Consider the following 19,250-nt stretch of genomic DNA (forward strand, 5'->3'; position numbering starts at 1 on the left):
GAGACTGAGGCTGAGGCTGAAGCTGAGGCTGAGGTGGATCCTGCCTTTGCTTGTTGTCAATCCCAAGTCCTCTTCGATTGTAGCGCGTGTTCACATCCTCGAGTTTCAGTTGTGTTTGCTGCTTTTGTTTTGTCGTCTTTCTTGGTTTTGTTCATCTCTTTATCTCGTTCTCTCTTTCCCATTTCTTGAATGTTGAATCTTAGACTGACTTCTAGCTGTTTTCCTCTACAAGTTCTAGTGCAGAAGTGGGAGTGGGAGCACGAGCCCCCCCCCCCCTCGGCGGGAGGCACTCTCGGGGCTGACCCTAGGCCTGCGCCGGGTGGGCGGAGCAGATGGCGGGGGGGGGGGTTTGTGGAGAGTTGATGGAGTAGTAGACAGGGGGAGCAGATGGAGGAGCAGAGAGAGAGAGAGAGAGAGAGAGAGAGAGAGAGAGAGAGAGTTATGTCTATGAAAGACCAAAGGGTGTGTGAGATTAAAAAAAACGAGATACAATGAAAGCTAAGGGTCATATCGAAGCTGATGTTTGTGACGAGAAAAGTAATACATTGTAGAGAAACTCAAAAGTGAAAACACCAAGGGGGACGCACTTGGCCACCTACCTATCAATTAGTTGTCCATTTGAGTGGCTAGACTTATGTATGCTGTTTGTTGGACCAACTCCACCCGACGACTAAAGAGAGACAAGAGGACTTGTTTCGTAGTGGTGCGGATTCTGGTGAGGGTTGGTGTCAAGGAAGAAAGTTAGTGATAGACGGTTGCTGGCACTTGGCTTGTCCAGGTCCATCCCTTCTCCTCTGTAGTCTTTGAGATGTAGCCCGCTATTGACCATAGTAGGCGAGGAGTTTTGAAACGCCAAGTTTTGAAACGTGTTTCGGAGTTTCAAAAACGTTTCGGGGTAAACCCGAAACGCCTGTTAAAAAGTTTCGTGCATAGTTGATAACATGGATGATACAAAAGAGGGTAGGGGAGGGCCCTATATTTAGGGGAGCCCACCCTTGCTGTTGGCTTGCTTATGTAGTGACTGACCGACCTGTTGGTCAGCCTAATCTGACCCACATGGGTTGGGTCTGGTTGACTCTACTCGACCAAGTTGGTCGGGGTACTTGACTTGGTTGGGTGGCCAAATGTGGCCCCCAAACCCCCAACCAGCCTCCAAACCTACCTTGGCAAAGCCCAAACTCCAGTAGGGAACCCTGGCGTACGTGCCTTAGCTCGTCTCCCTTCTAACTTGTGAAAATGCACTGAGAAAGGCCCTCACACACTACTAAGCATATAGGAGGTGACTAGCTTGAATAGGTGATCATCACTATGGGTGTAAAGTTGTACCCCAAGAGCTCTATTGGCCTCCGTGATCTTGTCCCGATTAGTGGACTCCCATGTGTATTCATAGGCTAGTGATAGTGGGTGCTTTGGGTTGTGATGTGTCTCTGTATAGAAGACAATGTCTCGTCTTGCATAAAGTTCTTGGCTTTGACCATAAGGTTCTTCCAAATGGTATAAGACAAGGTCCCGGTCCTGTGGGTCTCATACGTTCCTATGTGGGTGTGTCAATGGGCCCTTGCCTAGGTCCAATCAAGAGACAACCCTCACGCACTAAACCCACTTCCCATCCGTACGCACGGCATCTCGTCGCAAGAAGAGGGCTTACCTCTTCTCTACTTGTAGACGAGTGAGGTCCTCGTCCATGCAAACATTTGGGTGGGCCCATAGGGATGCGTGCTTGCACAATGCTGCTAGCCAAGTTTGAGCGTCTATGAAACATATCACGAGAGGCTGATCTGTAATAGGATCTCATCCGACGCACCATGCTTTATAACTCCCAAGGTGGAGGAACAAAGGTTGTAGCATTTTAAATGGTTGATTTGGTGCCTGTAACCCTGCCGACCCTGTTGTTGAGAGCATTGCTGGCTCTCTCCTGCTACTCAAGGGGAGTGGTTGAAATGGTTGCCTTCTCAGGCCCACTTGGAGGATAAAGCGGCGGGGGTGTGTGTGTGTGTGTGTTGAAACCCAATTATCCGGACTGCAGGATTCTCAGCTCACCATCTAAAGCTGTGGTGAGAAACTGGCTGGATCAGAAGCAAGATAAATGTAGCAGTCCCGAATCTGGAGCAGCAGACATGTGGAGCAGTCCCGAATCATGGGCTAAGGTCTCATATCAATGCAAGATGTATGAAGCTGTGGCAGAGGCTGGACTAGACTGGCAGGTACATTGACAGGGCATGGTGCAGCTTATGGTGGAGGTTTTGAGCAGGAAATCATGCAGCTAATTGTGTGAGCATAGGGCAGGCAGATGCATTGCCAAACCAGAGGATAGTGGGCAGAAGCAGATAGGAGGTGAGCTGGGCAGTGGTTGGGCAAGGTGAGCTGGGACGTGCGAGCTGAGCAATGGGTTGGCAATGCGAGCTGAGCAAGATGAGCTGGGCAGTGCGGTCGCACACAAAATTGAGCAATGTGGCAATGGTGCGTTGGAGCAGCTGGTTTCCTGCTGGAATAGTAGGTTGATGGCAGGCTGTCTCGAGCAGTTGGCGGTTGCACGCTGTAACACTGTAACAGTAGGTCAATAGCGGGCTGGAGCTTTGGCTCAGATGGGCTGGAACCTGGCACGTTGGAGCAACAGGTCAATGGCGTGCTGAAGCAGAAGCTTGGCGATGGCAAATGGGTTGGAACCTGATGCATTGGCGCAGCAGGACCCTGCGCATTGGAGCAGCAGGTCGATGGCGTGCTGAAGCAGCAGCTTGGCGATGGCGATGGTGGGCTGAGAGAGAAGCACAAGTAGTTGCGCGGGAGGGGGAGGGGGAGGGGGAGAGAGAGAGAGAGAGAGAGAGAGAGAGAGAGAGAGAGAGAGAGAGAGTATTAAAGTCTTCGAAAGACCGATGGGTCTATGACACTGAAAAATCCACTTTAATGCAGAATGCAAAATGATAAGTGCTGAGTGTCACAATGCTACATAGTCATGTCAGAATGATGATCGTCTACGCAACACTAACATCATCCGAGCGTCAAGGTGGATGAAGTAGTGGGGGCATAAAGTAAGAGAATGAAGTTGTGGGGGCATAAAGTCAGAGACTAAGTGTTGATGGCTGCCCACGGACGTGGTCTTGTGTCGTCTCCTGGTTGTAGCTCTGCGTCTGACAAGGGCTATCGTACCCCCTATCGGGGGAGCCCCAGCTCTGAACAAGGAAGGAATATTCCAAAGTGTAATCTGTGCATCCATCCTTTGTTTGAGTTGTCGCGTTGTTGGCTCTATGTCACGATCATGACGGGGTCTCGTGGTATGGGAGTCCACATGGTCTGGCTGGAAGAAATCAGTGATTGAGCTCTGAGAAGAGTCTATCAAGGAGGTCTGCTCTTGTATCCGTGATTGAAGTAGATACTCTTGGTGTCTGACTGCCTCGTGAATGAAGGTGGCTAGGCATCTCTGGTTTGAAAAGGAGAGAAAGCGGGACAATATCCCAGAATTGTCTTTGAAGAGGCAATGGAAGCGTCCTCGAATCTCATAGTATATAGGGCATCTGAAAATGAAATGCTCCTTTGACCTAATGTGCATAAGCACCTCTCCCTGGGCAAACTCTCAGCCCTGCCACTCTCAATGCGAAGTCTATGTGACTGCCCAATGGAGATCCTTAGTGTGTGGGGTAGGTAGATCTGCGTATATCCTAGTGGGTCGATAAAATCCTCCGCTGTGATATGTAAATAATGATCCCTGTAGAAGCTGAGCTTCTCTCTGGAAGCTGGCTCGGTCCCAACCAGGTCGTGAAGTGTGTAGCTGCAAAAGATCCTCATGAATGACCTGGTTGACCTCATGAGACAGGAGAGGGGAAAAAGGTGCGTCAATGCTATATTGAAAGGGGGGGAGTCTATCCATGTGGAGTCCCAGTTGCTCAAACCATCTCTCTGTGCGTGCAAATCAGCATTCTTGATCACCTGCTGCTGATAGTGCCATAGAGGAGGACAATGCTAGCCACGGTAATCTACTACGTCCATAAGTGCAATCTTCGTATCCCCTAACCCAAGATAGGTAAGTGATAATCTGCAATGCAGCATCAAGCTGTAGTGGAGATGATCCAAACTTAGCCTTAATGATCTGGTGAGGAACTGATGGCTTACTGCGAATCATCCTTGATAGCATAAGAACCTGTAGGCACTCTACCCGAGCCCACTCTATATCTGACAGGTCCAGCCCCCAACTAGGGCTGCCATACATCCCTGCTGGACGGACCAAGGACTCAAAAAGCAAGCCCTTGGTCCGCGGGTCTTGGAAATGTGAACTAAAGCACTGTCTCTTATCTGGACAATGAAGCGTATCCTCTGCTTAGTCTGGCCTGCATCGCCGGTCTCATAGTAAAGATAGGTCCAGAGAAGAGAACCCTTAAGTACGTATATGACGACCGGTGATCTGTCGAAAGTGAACTGATCCCGGTGCATAGTGGCTTGGGATGTGTTGAAGATCATGACCTTCGTTTTACCAAGGTTGACCTTCAAATCATGGGAATCACAAAAGGGTTGTAGTGCATCTAGGTGTCTTTAAAGATCCTCTGCTGAGGAAGATAAGAGTATCACACCATTTGCGTATAACAAGATATGAATCAAATTGCCAGCGAGAGAGCATCCCTCCCCCCAGTGTCTGCATAACTATCTCAAGCTCATCAATATAGAGGTCAAACATGGTTGGTGATAAAGGACACCCTTGTTTGACCCCAATAGTACTCGTGATCTCATTTGTCCACCCAGACCTACCTGAACTTTGCCTGAAACCCTCTCGTAAAGTGCCACGACAGCCCAAATGATCTCCTGTTCATAATCCAAGTTCTGCAAATGCCTGATGAGGCGGGTTCTCGGAACTGTATCAAAGGCTTTGCAGAAATCCACAAAGCAGCAATACACCCTCTGTTTTCGTGCCCTTGCCTCCTCAATGATACATCTAAGTGTGAGGATGTGATCCATGGTCCCATGATCACGTCAAGATCCAGCCTACTCGTTTGCTCTAAGTCCTTGCATCTCTGCGAATCGACTGACCTCAGAATCAAGCACTGAACATGACACGTCCGATCATAATGGTCCTGTAGTTCTCCGAACTCATGGGATCCCCTGCCTTGTGGATGGGTGAAATAGTGTTAACAGCCCGAGTTCGTGGGAACCCCAGACAAACATCTTCATTAAAAAGCTTTGCTAAGATAGGGGCTCCCATATGCAATGAATTTAGTGCTTAGGTCCTCATGATCTTTTGCGCGGCCGTTATGAAGTTTCGTCACGGCATCCTTCACACCCTCCCTAGTGAAGAGTGCAAGATGTGGGGCGGGGTATGTGTGAGAGGTCAGGAGTTGGCTGATTTGGGATATCATAAAGCGTGCGTGCATAATTCTGCCAGACTTGATGTCAGTGAGTGGTGAAGGGGACCGCCCCTCTAGAAATCTCCGTCGAAAGTCCTTAGAGTTGTTACTAAATAGAATATTCAGTAGTTCCTCCTCGTTTCGGCGGACGGAATCCAGCGTCTTCCTACGTACAAATCGACGGTACTCACATACCGTCTTTGCTTCGTTCGAGAGGTGGTTTTTGGTTTCGAATCTAAGTTGATGGTGTAAAGCCTTGCACTCATCATCGTACCAGCTATTATAAGGGATGGTCCCACGTGGTGGTGGACGAGTGGAGCGAGTAGTGTGAGGGAAAGCGTGAAGGGCAGCATCGTGTAGTGAGCGGGTGACCATAGCAGCACGGTCCTCTAGTAAGGGTATGAAGTCAATATATGTGAGAAGTATGTAAAGGCGAGCTGAATATATAGGTGAGAGAGGCTGCGGTCAAAATGTATGTCATGATAAGTAGTTCGAGTGATTTGTGGAGTGGGAGTTGCTGTGAGATGGGATGTAGAGATACTAAAGAAGAGGTATGTGTGATCAGCCCCGGGAGGACAAGGTGTGATCGTAAAATCAGTGATACGAGAGGCGAAGGCAGGGGATCCCATGATGTAGTCAATAACGCTAGAGCCCCCTCCATGTGGGAAGCAAGTAAAATCACTGATAATGGCCATCTATCAAGACCATTATAAATAATAAGATCATGCATCCTTTCTAGATCTAATAGAGCGTGCCCGTAAGATGTGACCGGATCTCGTTTGTCAGATGAAAGTCGTATCATACTTGCATCCTCAAGATCAATGTCTGGCAGTAGAATGGAATCGTCCCTGAATTCGAGAAGTGGTACCTGGCGGACCCCTGTCCTCGCGTTGAAGTCCCCAACCAAGAGGACTTCCATGCGGCTTGAGAAGTCAACAATGTCTTGGTAGAGAGCTGCGTATGGCGATGTCTCTGTCTCCTCTCGGACATCTCGAGCAAAGTGGGAGGTCTTGGGAGGGAAGTAGCATATTGCAACGAACAAGTCCCGATTGTTTGTGTGTCGGATTCGGATCTAGAGAAATCTGGAGTGTGTATCTCTCCGCTCTATTGAGATAGTCCCCAAAAGGGCGGACCTGTAAAGAATTACAACTCTTCCCGATCCTCGTACTCCCCTTGTGTCCCTTGTCTCATCTCTGTAAGTAGACTCCCATGACTGGTAGTGGGCGCTCTGGACTCTGATGTGTCTGTGTATAAAAGACTATGTCACGACCTGTATAAGACTTCGAGAAGTACCTTGGTTCTGACCATAAGGTGCCATTATAGTTCCAAATGGTACAAGACAGGGTCTCATGTTGAGTCTCATAGACCGCGCCCCCCTATGTGGAGGTAGGAGCAAATGCCCGATGGGGGTCCGTAAGGAGTCATCCATCGCGAACTACCACCCCCTTTCCATCCTTGCGGGCCTAATCCCGCTGCTATATCAGAGTGCGCCTCTCAACCTGTAAGGGAGTGAGATCCTCATCCATGGATATCGATGGCTAGTCCCGTCGGACTGATCTATGTCGTAGAGTTGAGAGTCATGCGTGGGCATCATGGAATCGTATGATAAGGGGCTACTCTCCGTTGGAGTCTCTCCTCACCCGCTATGCCCTCTCAATCCTGTGCTCAGCTACCCCAAGAGTGGTGGCGAGAAATGTAGTCGCATCGCTCATCGGTGTAGCCTCGGTGCGTGGAATGCCACAGACTCTGATGTTGAGAGCTTTATTGGATCTTTGCTGCTGCTCCATAAGGGTGGCCGAAACGGTTGCCTTTGCAGGTTCCTGTTTGGCCACGTCTACCCATCTGGATGTCTCCTTGATTACAGATTGCATGCTCGCAATCTGTGCTCGACCATTAGGGTACTCCCTGGGACTGCATGGATGGATGCTACCTCCTATCGGAGCTGCAAGATGTCTTGTTTGAGCCCCTAGATGAGGCCAGCCTGCTCCTGAATGATGCGGGCCTGCTCTTGCATGTCACAAGCCTATTCTCAGATGAAGTGGGCTTGCTCCTGTGCGAAGCGAGTAACTACACCTCGCGTGTTGTGTACCTCCATGAGCAGAGACTCCCAAGCATATGGTTATGGGTCAGCTAGTCCTCGCCCAAGATGGAACTAAAAAGGCTGTGGTATAAAGCTAGGAGAATGTGGCAAAATGGTGGGCGGTGATTGGGCTAGCTGGTTGAGATAAGGCGATGACTGGGGCATGGGTGGAATGATACCAGCAGGGTGTGGGAGAGATGGTTGGTTGAGAGGGAGAGGGGAAAGAAAAGTGGAGGAGTAATGTGGGACAATGTATGATATATGTGACATAGGCAATGAAGCGGACGGGGAGACTGTAACTGTAGCGGGAGGAGGAGAGAGGGAGAGATCGGTGTTGCCGAAGAGGGGGAGGAGTCAATGTCGGATCTCCTGTTATGGGTATATCTGTAGCTAAAGGAGTGGGTGGAGTGGATGTGGTTGCAGATGAGGCCATGGCTGAGGCTGAAGCTGAGGCTGAAGGTGAGGCAAATCCCGTCTTATGAATTGCTTTGCTATCCACTCCGAGTCCACTCCAGTTGAGACGCTTATTCATATCCTCGAACTTTAATTGGAGAGAGAGAGAGAGAGAGAGAGAGATTAACATCTTCAGGAGGCATCGCGGGCCTTTGAGACAAGGTACAAAAAAAAAAGTAACTCATACAAAGTTGCTATGGGCTGAGGCAAAGGGCTCGCTAGGGCCCTTGCTGAGTGCTATACTAAAGAAACGTAAAATAGTACTCAAAAACACAAAAACTCAGAAACGTTGAGATGACAAGAGATGTTATCGAGTGTCATCATCTATTATCTTGGTGCCATGGAAGATCTTGTTGGAGTTATGGCCATTGGGGCCTATGTGTGGTCCAAACCGCCTCATGTGTGTGGTCCGAACCGCCTCATGGTACCTTGGATTAATTAGATATTGACGTCCTTAGTGCGTGATGACACATGGACAATTGAGGGATGAATCCCATAAGCACAAGTAGCATCAAAGGTTTCCTTGGACATATGAGGTGATGAGCCCCTCTCCCAATGTCTTGTTGGCTTTTTGGACAAGGGAGAGGCTGTGGCGTGGCTAGGAGGCAGGGGCTTGGGACCCCTTGTACTCAGTGCCCACCTTGACAGGCGGCAGCCATGCAGTGGCTACCTACAGCGGTATCAGACTCCATAGTAGGGAAAGAAGAAGCCCTCACGAGTGAGATCCAAGTGCTTTTTGGAAGATTTTGTGGCAGACTGTGGCACAGTTTTCGAGGCGGCTGACGTAGGGGTGATGGCATGTGCAGTCCGTGTATTTGCTGGCTCAGTGTGACGGGCTAGGTGTGTGGCGGCTCTTGCAACCCTAGGATGGGTTGACCTTTGTGGGGGGTCACATTAATGGCACCAAGTTATTGAATTGCTGTTTTGGATGTTTGGCCCATGGGGGGGTGTTGGAGTTATGGCCATTGGGGCTCGTGTGTGGTCCAAACCTCCTCATGATACCTTGGATTACTTGGATATTGGAGGGGTGAAAAAGCAGCTCCTTAGCACATGAGGACACGTGGACAATTGGGGGATGAATCCCATAACACAAGTAACATCAAAGGGTTCCTTGGATATATTGAGGGGATGAGCCCCTCTCCCAATGACCTGCTGGCTTTTTGGGCAAGGAGAGGTTGTGGCATGGCTAGGAGGCAGGGGATTGGGACCCCTTGTACTCTGCGCCCACCTTGACACATGGCAGTCATGCGGTGGCTGCCTATAGATCTCAGGTGGGATGCGAAGATATCATGTATCTTCCTCTTGGAGGCTGTCTCTCGTTGCAGTGGGGGCATGGTCTCTGTGACATGTATTTGATGAGCATGTTGAGTGTGACACCTTGACTCAGATGGTCCTCTCTAAGTAGGGCTGGGATGGGCTGGATCTCCATCGTGTGTCTTTGGACATCCTCTGCATCGTGAATAGTGTGTGTCTCTGGCTCTGCAGTTCTGTGTCGTCTCATGAGCCTCTTTGTCGTCATATGAGCTAGCTCCTCCTCCAATCCACTATGTCGTGGGGCTAACTCAAATGCTTAGAAACCTGTGACTTGTCACTGTGCTCAATCCATCTCAGTCTTTTGTGGCACTGTCACCTCTTGCTATGTGTGAGAGAGAGAGAGAGAGAGAGAGAGAGAGAGAGAGAGAGATGTGTTAACGTGCTCGGAAGGCCTAACAGCCGTAAGTACACTGTACAACGAATGAAAATGAAAACTCATACAAGCTACAAAGGGCTGAAGCAAAGGGATCACTTAGGCCCTTGTTGAGTGCTAAACAAAAAATCTTAGAGACAAAACTCAGTAGTAGCCAAAACCCGGCACTGGGGTAGCTCGTCGGTGGGCTGCGAATGTTACGCTCTAGCCGAGGTAGGATGACCTCGGAAGAATCAGTCGACATTTCCCTTTTAGGATCTACGTTTGTAATATATTTGTTTGCGCTTCATGTAAATGATCGAGAGGGAATTAATGTCAAGGTCCTAGGTGAGGGCTGATAGCACAAGACTAGGTGGATCTAAGGCTAAAGGCCTAATGCAAGAAATGTGCCTAGGGGCAATTGAAATGAAAGTATCCCAAGTGAGGGGTGAAAAGTTGCAGTAGGAAGGCCCTATGATATTGACATGTGGCATCTAGATCCATCTAGGGAGATGGGGCTTGTCGGAGTTAGTGAGAGAAGAGAATGGGTTTTTACGTATGTTTTTGGATTCTGACTTCTCCGTCAGCTCTCACGCTTCAGCAAGGTTGGCTGGGAGGATACTCGTGGTGCTGCTCTCGTGATATGTAGTATAGGAAAAAGAGAAAGTCTATGATAGTTGGTATCAGAGTGTCAGGTTGGACGAACAGAAGAAGAGAAATGATTGTTTCATTTGGTATCATGAATGATGCGCTTCACCAGTAGCGTGATCTGAAGCGGTCGGGTACAAGGCCTACGTGGACTGTTTGTGAGGTTTGATCGGCGCTGGCCTACGAACTGGCCTACGCAAACAAATATATTGCATAGCAGTTAACCTCCAGGCTTCTAAGCTATTGCTGGAGCGGAGCGTTCCCGTGAGGCAGGTTGATGGAATACAGATAGCGAACGACGGACTAGCGGGGTAAGCTGACGCACGGGAGGCCTTTGATGCGAAAAGTGGATGGGCATATGCCCCGTAAATTGACGAAACGAAAGTGGAGTTTCAAATCTGCTTCATTTACGAAACTTCATCGACGAAGGAACGTAAAGACATTGCAAAAGATCGTATCATTTGCGATCAGGCAGTTACGTGGAGGCTGCAGGCTTCGGGACGTCTGCTTTATGTGAAGTGTAGACTCTTCAAATCGGGAAGTAGGAGCGATCAACCAGGGAGCTTCCGTTAACTCTGTGTTTTTTTTTTTTTGATTAGTCTTTGTTGATGCTCCGCTTACATGAAGAGGGTCTCGTAAGTGATTAGTCTGCATGAAGGTTCGATGCTATAGCAGGGACTGGTTATGCTTGTGTATGTACCTATGTGCTTCAGTTAGAGTTGATTTGCAGGAATTTCCCTAGTATAGGGAAAAGCAAGATTGGGATATATGCTTGTGTCAAATGCCTAGTTAGGGTGAATCTGGGATTGTAGGTATTCCCTAGTATAGGGAATTGTGTCAGTTTGTAAATACAGTGTTCTAGCAGTGTTTATTAGAAAACAAAAACACCCATTGACCTGAATGGACGCAGAAGAAGGGGCTTCCAGAAGGGACCCTGGTGAGTTAGGAGTCCGGCCGACCCAGCAGGTGTCGCGCCTAGTAGCTCACACCTTATCTAGCAGGATTGCATTACTTGAGGATGCCTTGCAGCAGTTATTAGCGCAACAGTTACAAGCCAATGCAGGGCAGTCTGAACTTAGAAGAGTGATACACAGTATGTCTGCCAGACCTTCTCAAGATGAGAAGGGAAAGGCTCCAATGGAACCGGAGTCTAGTGTCCATACGGTTGAGCCTAGAAAGGCTAAAATATCTAATATTGACAATTATAGACCGAAAAAGTATTCTGGTCGGATGAATGACCATAGTTTTGATGTCATGAGACCTGGTTACACAAATGGGACGAGGCGTTTGCTATTTGTGAAATCAAAAATGATATCAAGAAGATCCGCGAGGCCACCCACATGTTTAGTGAGGCAGCGGATCGGTGGTGGATTAAACAACAAAAAGATGGTATAGCATCCACTACCTTGGAGGGGTTTAAAAGAGAATTTAGAAAACACTTCTTACCTCCTGACGAAACATCCCGAGCGTGGGATCAGTATAGAAACCTTCGTCAGAGAAAAGATTTCATATTTGGATTGAATGATCGGATTAAAATGGAAGTTCGGGCTAAGTCTGCGAACACGTTGGATGATGCAATAGCCATAGCCCTGAACTATGAAGATGCCAAAGACAGCAGGCCAAGTGGGTTTGCACAGGTCGGAACCCAGTATGGGTACCAGAAGAAATCTGGGTTTAAGAAGAAGTGGATTAGTAAAGGGAGTGGTTCTCAGCTGAGTGGTCAAGCTAAGCAGGCGAAACCAGGTGAAACTCCTAAATCAAGTACCACCATTGGAGTGAAGAGGAAAGTAACGCCAATGGCAGCACGGGCTTGATCGAAGTCTCCCTTAAACCCAGAGCAAAGAGAAAAAGCGAGGAGAGAAGGCTTGTGTTTTGGATGCCTTCAGCCCATCAGTGGAAGGATTGTCCACGGAATAAGGATCGTCGGATGGCTGAGATGGTAGTCTCAGAATGCGACGTGGAAATGGAGGGAAGATCCTTGAGTGGAAGAGATGCAGATTCAGCTAGCGGGATCTTCTCAGAGGTCAGTACCTTGTTTGTTATGTGTGTTTGTTGCTAAGCTAGTGACGAGTGCATCTGACAACATGCTATCTAAGCCCGCAGCAACGGGGTATATAGCCTTTAATGAAACGGAGTTAATTAAGATGAAAGGGCAAGTGGCCAATCATGATGTCATTGTGTTGTTTGACTCGGCGTCAACGCACAATGTGATTAACTCCAAGCTCGTGAAGAGGCTGAAATTAAAGACTAACTCATCTGACTATGCGTATACAGTCAGGATGGCAGATGGAAGTTTAACTGAAGTATGGGACCAAAGGGTTACCCACTTGGAGCTTCGTATTCAGGACTATGCTAAGAAGCTTGATTTTGAAATGACTAAGCTTGCTCATGCAGATATAGCCCTGGGTATGGCGTGGCATTCTAGGAAGAATCCAGCCATTGATTGGAAAAAGCACGTATATCGATTCAAGACGAATGATGTGCTTTATGTCTTAAGAGGTAAGAAAGATGTACCTCAGGGACCGTTGGTTTCCGTGATGGAAATCCGAAAAGCTCAAGAAGAGTTTTTATTCCTTTGTACAGCATCGGTAGAGCCGGTTGATGATTCTTCGGTTAGCACTGATGTTGCGCAAAGTGGTGAGATGGCCAAGCTGGCTAATCTTATAACAGAGGAGTTCTCTGAATGTTTTAGGGATGAACTACCTTATGGGTTACCTCTAGAGCGAAATGTTCAACATAAGATTGAACTGATCCCGGGCAGAACCTGTAAATAGACCTCCCTATAGAATGAGTTTTACTGAATAGATGGAGGTGCGTAGACAACTGGAAGAATACCTCAAGTTGGGGTAGATTCAACCAAGTTTCTCACCCTTTGCTTCGCCAGTGATATTAAAGAAGAAAAAGGATGATACGTTTCACCTCTGTATAGATTACAGAGCACTGAATAATATCACTGTTAAGCACAGGTATCCGATGGCTTGGATTGATGATTTGCTAGATGCATTACATGGAGCCGTGATTTTCAGCAAGATAGATCTTAAGTGTGACTACCATCAGATCCGGATTAGAGCCGAGGATGTGCACAAAACCGCTTTCAGAAGCAGGTTTGGTCATTATGAGTTTTTGGTAATGCCCTTTGGACTTACCAATGCTCCAGCTACATTCGTCATGCTTATGAACGATTTACTATGTCCGTATATCGAAAAGTTTGTAGTACATTTTATTGACGATATTCTAGTGTTCAGTAAAAGTATTATTGAGCATCGTGAACACTTAAGAATAGTGTTCAGTACGTTGAGGAAAGCCAGTCTTACTGTGTATGGTTAGGCTTGAATATTTAGGATTCATAATTACTCCAGAGGGGGTAGAAATGGATCCAAAGAAAGTGGCTGCGATATTGACTTGGCCAATCTCTCAGAGTCTGACCGCGTTGCGATCATTCTTGGGATTTGTCTAATTTATGGAAGGCATATCAAAGGATATTCCGAAATAGTATCGCCATTGACTGATCATACCTCAGATAAAGTACCTTTTATATGGGGGCAGAATCAACAAGAAAGTTTTAACAAGCTGTGGTCACAGGACCGGTGTTAAAAATAGTTGATCCCCAGAAACCGTTGTTTTTGGAAACCGATGCAAGTGGCATTGCGGTAGGAGCAGTTCTCCTTCAAGAGGGAAGGCCAGTAGCCTTTGAAAGTAAGAAGCTTTCTCCCTCTCAAAGGAATTGGCCAACTCATGAATTGGAGTTGTATGCTATTATCCATGCTTTGAAAACATGGAGGCATTATTTGTATGGTTCAGAGTTTTATGTGGATGTGGATCATGGTACTCTGAAACATTTTTGTAAACAGCCTGACTTGAGGGGCTGCCAAGCTAGGTGGGCAGAGCTCATGCAGGAGTTTAATTTGACGATTCGGTACCGAAGAGGAAAATATAATAAAGTTGTTGATGCGTTGTCTCGCATTATGCATGACATGAGTTTCACGGTATTAGAGAGTGCTCTAATGACCGAGATTAGAGAAACTCAAAAGGTGGACGGGTTTGTCCAGAGTCTATGGCCTAAGGCTCATGTGTTAAAATCCGGGGAAAACGAAAAGGATGACCTGGCATCCAGAAAAGGCCAAACATATGCAAGATATACCATACGAGATGGTATGTTGAAAAGAAATGACAAGGTTGTAGTACCTAGTCAGAATGATCTCAGGCAGAGAGTCATTCGACAGTGCCATGATAACCCATGTGCGGGACATCCAGGAGTCGAGAAGACATGATCTCGTGAAGCGAGATTTCTTTTGGCCAAAGATGAAAAAGCATATTCATGAATATGTGACACGGTGTTTCTCGTATTAGATAAGTAAGGCCGAGCGGGTGAAGCCACTTGGACTTTTACAGCCCTTGGAAATACCACTAAGTAAGTGGGAGAGCATTTCCATGGACTTTATTGTAGGGTTGCCTACAACACAAGGAGGGTATGATTCTATCCTTGTGGTGGTTGATCGTCTAACCAAGATGGCTCATTTCATTCCGACTAGAGAGTCTGTTAGTGCCCCGCAAGTGGCGGATTTGTTTATTAGACATATATTTCGTCTGCATGGATTACCTAGATCCATAGTGTCAGACAGAGATGTCAGATTTACCGGTCATTTTTGCACAGCGGTATTTGAGACACTAAGGACTGAGTTGGGAATGAGTAGTAGGGATCATTCTGAGACGGATGGTCAAACGGAGAGAGTCAACCTGACTTTAGAGGATATGCTGAGGGCATAGGTGTCATTGAGGCAACATACATGGGACAAGTGGTTGCCATTATTAGAGTTTGCCTACAATGATAGAAAACATTTCTCTACAGGGTTTAGTCCGTTTGAGCTGAACTATGGTTATAGACCAGCGAATCCAACTATAGTTGGAGTACCTCAGAAAGTGCCTAGTGTCGCGGACTTTGTGGTTCAGATGCGGGAGATGCTAGCACTTGCGAGAGCTAATATCCGCTAGGCTATGGATAGAGCCAAGGTGTATGCGGGTCTATAAGAGTATTTAAGGAAGGAGAAAAAGTTTTTCTCAGGAGTTCCTTCGCACTCGAAGTCGTTAACTTCAGGAGAGTGTGCTAAGTTATCACCTCGATACTGTGGGCCGTGGTTAATTCTAAAGAGAATAGGCAAGGTAGCCTATAAATTAGAATTGCCACAGGGGTGTAAGGTGCACCCGGTGTTTCATGTTTCGCGCTTAAAGAAATTTTTACATACAAGTGACTCACTAATCGAAGGTGTGATTTTGTTTCAGGAGATAGAGGATAATGCAAGGCGCAAACCAACAAGAGTCCTGGACCGAGGAACAATGCAAATACGAAATCGGAAGATACCCACGGTGTTGGTTGCATGGCATGGTCAGCCTCTATCCGAAGCTACCTGGGAATCCGTATACTAGTTGCGGAGAGTGTTCCTAGACTTTATCATCGAGGACGTTGATGTCTGAAGAGGGAAGGATTGTTACGCTCTAGTCGAGGTAGCATGACCTCGGAAGAATCAGTCGACATTTCCCTTTTAGGATCTACGTTTGTAATATATTTGTTTGCGCTTCGTGTAAATGATCGAGAGGGAATTAATGTCAAGGTCCTAGGTGAGGGCTGATAGCACCAGACTAGGTGGATCTAAGGCTAAAGGCCTAATGCAAGAAATGTGCCTAGGGGCAATTGAAATGAAAGTATCCCAAGTGAGGGGTGAAAAGTTGCATTAGGAAGGCCTTATGATATTGACATGTGGCATCTAGATCCATCTAGGGAGATGGGGCTTGTTGGAGTTAGTGAGAGAAGAGAATGGGTTTTTACGTATGTTTTTGGATTCTGACTTCTCTGTCAGCTCTCATGCTTCAGCAAGGTTGGCTTGGAGGATACTCGTGGTGCTGCTCCCGTGATATGTAGTATAGGAAAAAGAGAAAGTCTATGATAGCGAAGATATCACGGATTTGCGTTTGTCGGGCTCTCTCCTGCTGTGGCGGAGGGCGAGGGCGTGGTTTCCTTGACCTTTGTATCCAAAGAGCACTATTAAGGGTGACATCTCTTCGATCTCCTCCAAGGAGGGGGGAGATGGGTTGGATCACGATCATGCATGCCCCGGTCGCTCTCTGTGTCTTGTGTGGACTCTGCACCCCTTTGTCGGTTGGCCCCTTGCTATTGATCCTTGTTGCTCGCATATCTGCTACCTTCCCATCCTCCACTCGTCTATGTCCTTGAGACGACTCGAATGCATAGAAGTTTGTGACATGTTGCTGTGACCGGTCTGCCTCAGCACCTTGTGGTGTTGTCGGATCTGTTGTAGTAGCTTGTCTTTGTGTCGTGTCATCTCGATCATATAGAGCCCAATATAGAGCTGATCATGGAAGTGGATTAATCGGGAGAGTGGACCAAAGCCATGCCCCTCTCGAAAAAGGCAGTGATAACGTCCTCGGATCTCATAGGAGACTAGTAGACACATAGGAAATGCTCCTCTGTCTCAATTGTCTCCAGTGTGCATAATCTACAGATCCGTTGCTCTCTAGGTATGCCTGCGGCTCTCCTTGTCTCGATTCCCAGCTGATGTGATGAGACCTGATTTTACCAATAGCAATCCTCAATGCATGTGATACTCCTCTGTCCTCAAGCACCTGGGGTCTGATGGAGTCTCTCCTCCGATACTCTCAAGAAAAGGTCATGGTAGAATTGGACCTTGGTGGGGAACTCTTGGTCCCCTTCCCAAGTCAGAGATGTATAGAGCTGGAGGGGATCTAACTGTATGATGCGGTTAATCTCATCACGAGGGAGTGACTTGGGTGGTGTGTCCATGTTGTACTGGAAAAGGGGCAGCGGGCTCATTTGGATACCGTGGCTGGCAAATTAGTGGAGACGCGTGCATACCATGTATCAACCCCGCTCTTTGCTAGTCATATGGAATACTCTAGTGCCAGCCTTGGTAGTCTCCCGTGAGGTAGGGCTCATACTTTGTGGAGCTAACTCACTGTCCGAAAGATGGCATCAACTTGGAGAGCTGTCATGGCGAATTCTGCTAGTACTATCTGATGTGGAATTGAGGGCTTACTTGGAATCATCCTGGAGCCTATAACCACCTGTAGCTGCTCAAATCTCTTCCACTCTGCTGCTGAGAGTGTTGAAAATGGGGGGAGGGTGAGAGACACTCATTACATGATTGGAGGCAAGAGCTGAGGCACAATAGCTGATGTTGATAGATGGTGAAATCATAGCGAGTACATGGCCTCATTTATAGGCTGGGCAAGCCTTATCTTCCCACACTGACACCTCATAGATGAGGTCACACACGAGAATCTAGATCCTATAATCTAGGGGAGGAATCACATCTACCACATGAGGTGGCACAAGTGGCCTCAAGACTCTTCACACTCACACAACTATAGGACACTCCTAGGACTCTAGGACCACACACACTAGGACTCCGATAGTTCCAACAAACCTCCCTTCGGAGCTAGGGTGAGAAACTATGACATCATCCAGACTGTGCATCCCAGGCAATCTCGGAGGCTAATAGCTGAGCATAATTTAGAGGTTGAACCAAGCACTCTCATGGCTTAGGTGTCAACGTGATCAGAGACTTAAATCTGAGCATGGATGCATGACCAACTCATAGGTCTAGGGAGTACACCAACATCCTGGAACTCGGCCAGGCCTAATAAAGGAAAGACAAAACAACCCCCCTGTCTCCTAACTGGGTACATGGAAATAAGTGGAGCCTTTTATGGGACAAGGCACACAAAATGACAAATTATTACATCATTTTAGGGGGACTACCCAAGGCAGAGTACCTAACACACACACGACTCTAGAAAGCCCACTCTTCATCTATCACCTCATGGAGGGATAGACCAGAAATAGCAACAGTGCAGGCTTGTTCCTTAGGTCCAGAAGGTGTAGCTTCATCGTCTTTGTCCTCGCTCTGCTCCGCAACTAGATTGGCATGTTCTTTGGCTTGTACCTTTGCCATCTTCTTGAAGCAACGATCCTCTGTATGGCCAAGCTTCTGATAGTAATTACATTTAAGAGGTTTTCCTTTCTTCTTGGGCTTATTCTTGAGAAAGAATGCTTTGTCAGGTCGAAAGGAAGATTCTGCTTTCTCTGTAAGCCCACGGTCCTCATCAATGAGATGAGCTACCATATCCTTAAAGCTCATTTTGCGGCTGACTCTTAGGACAGCAAGGATCTCACTGTACTTGGAAATGTCTTCAATACTTGAGAAGTACAGCAACTTGATCATCATCTTCAACAATGGCTCGGATGGCAGATAATTGTTGGAGAATTGACCCAAGATTGCTCCAGTGTTCATTGAGGGTTTCAGTTTCCTTCATCCTGAGCTTGAAGAGTTTTTGTTTGAGAAAGACTTTGGAATTATTGATCTTATTTCCAAACAAATTCTCTAATTTTTCCCAAACGTCATTTGCAGTTTTATCAAAATCCACATGGTGGATAAGGTTGTCAGCTAAAGCTAGGCCAATGATAGCCATTGCTTTATCATTTTGGTTCTCCCACCAACTGATTCTAGCATCATCACTTTTGGGTTTTGGCTCCTTGCCATTGGTGATATTCCATATGCCTTCTCGCATAAGAAGAAGCTGGAGATTTAGGGCTCTCCATTGGGGGCCTATAAAAGGAGAGCCTCCTTGGCTCATTCATTATCCATTCTTTGAGCAGATTGCAGCAGCACTCCAGCGAGGTTTGATCCTTCATCCAGGAGGATTGGAGCAGCAAAGGAAGAGGCTGAATGCTCAGACAAAGGGTTCAAAGGAGTCTCACCCTGGATGTCTATCAGGGTAGCAAGGAAGATGGATCAAAGGGATAGCTTGTGCCTCACCATTGGCTGCGTTTCGGAGCAACAAGAAGGTCAAGGTTCCAGAACAAACACGGCTTTACTTGTGGCTGTTTGGGAATATCAGCCTGAAGATGTGTTTGTGGGGCACGACAACGAGGCTCACATAAGCTCATGGGACCATGCAGGCCAAGTGCCAAAGAGAACAATGTTTTGTGTCTTCAGGGGTCCACATCTAGACCGCTAGATCTAGGCCTTCAAACATG

The 19,250-nt window shown here is 47.4% G+C and overlaps 1 protein-coding gene across 1 annotated transcript in view; it reads left to right on the forward strand.

Moving 5' to 3' along the window:
* LOC147886334 (uncharacterized) overlaps window positions 1-19,250 on the forward strand; it is a 64,714-nt gene that overhangs the window by 29,486 nt on the left and 15,978 nt on the right. The window lies entirely within an intron of this gene.

This window comes from Dipteris shenzhenensis, chromosome 24 (genome assembly GCF_047967505.1).
Source record: "Dipteris shenzhenensis isolate YYH24624 ecotype China chromosome 24, Dip_SZ_1.0, whole genome shotgun sequence".
Taxonomy (NCBI): domain Eukaryota; kingdom Viridiplantae; phylum Streptophyta; class Polypodiopsida; order Gleicheniales; family Dipteridaceae; genus Dipteris; species Dipteris shenzhenensis.